The following is a 1270-nucleotide window of genomic DNA, read 5'->3' on the forward strand; positions in this document are numbered from 1 at the left end:
CATTGTTTTTTTTTTAAGTTCCTTATTTCTATAGTTTTCGAATAGAATTAAAATTTAAAAACTTGTGCTACTTGTCTCTGCCCTGTCTATGCAAGTTATAAATGAATTTACACTAACTATGATGATAATATATAGCAGGATCTATATATTGTAATTATTGGTATCTATGTATTGGTCTAATAACGTAATTTAATGTCTTTTACTCAGTATTTAATGTCGAAATAAAGCATCCAATCGAAGTGTATATGCATATCCGACCGGTATGGGCGATATTGGAATGGGTAAAGACTTTTCTCTTATCAATATTCAATGGAAACCGATATATAGATATTGTAGCGGTACTGATATTACCCATGAGCAGTTTCTTCTGGGTACAGAGGAATAACACCTTAGTGCTCAGGAATGGCAACGCATGGGGGGTATCATGGGCGAAACAGTATACTCTGTTATGTGTATGGTACTGCTCATGTCTGTAGGCGACGGTTACCACTTTCCATCAGGTGGGCCGTCAGCTTGTTTGCCATTCTAAGTTGTATAAAAAAAATGTTTGTAATACAATTCTAATGATTATATTTTTATTTAAACATCTAAACTAAGAATGGGTAATATAATATAGCAATATATATATATATATATATATATATATATATATATATATATATATAACAGATATATTAGATTACGGTTATCCAATATGTAATGTCGTAAAGAAGAGCCCGCTTGTATTGAATATAGATGTTCGACTGGTATGGGCGATATCGCAATGTACAGAGGAACCCAATATATAGATATCAGATATTATCCATTTCTAATGCAAACACGTTTAAATAAAAATATTAATAATTATTTAAAAAATGGTCTTGAGTTAATATTGTCAAATTTTAATAAGTTTGCTTTTATATAAAAAAAAAATGAATTTATAAAAAGTATGAACATGTCGAATGTTACGTTCACCACAACAGCTACAGTCGACAGATGGCTCTGGCTACCCCATCAGGGATTATAGTCGTGAGAGTTTGTTTTTTATATTGCTTTTATATTAAAAAAAAAAAATTATAAAAAGTATGAACATGTCGAATGTTACGTTCACCACAACAGTTACAGTCGACAGATGGCTCTGGCTACCCCGTCAGGGATTATAGTCGTGAGAGTTTGTTTTTTATATTGCTTTTATATTAAAAAAAATGAATTTATAAAAAGTATGGACATGTCGAATGTTACGTTCACCACAACAGTTACAGTCGACAGATGGCTCTGGCTACCCCGTCAG

The sequence above is a fragment of the Galleria mellonella genome, unplaced genomic scaffold (genome assembly GCF_026898425.1).
Source record: "Galleria mellonella isolate WM207_F2 unplaced genomic scaffold, CSIRO_AGI_GalMel_v1 utg158, whole genome shotgun sequence".
Classification (NCBI taxonomy): Eukaryota; Metazoa; Arthropoda; class Insecta; order Lepidoptera; family Pyralidae; genus Galleria; species Galleria mellonella.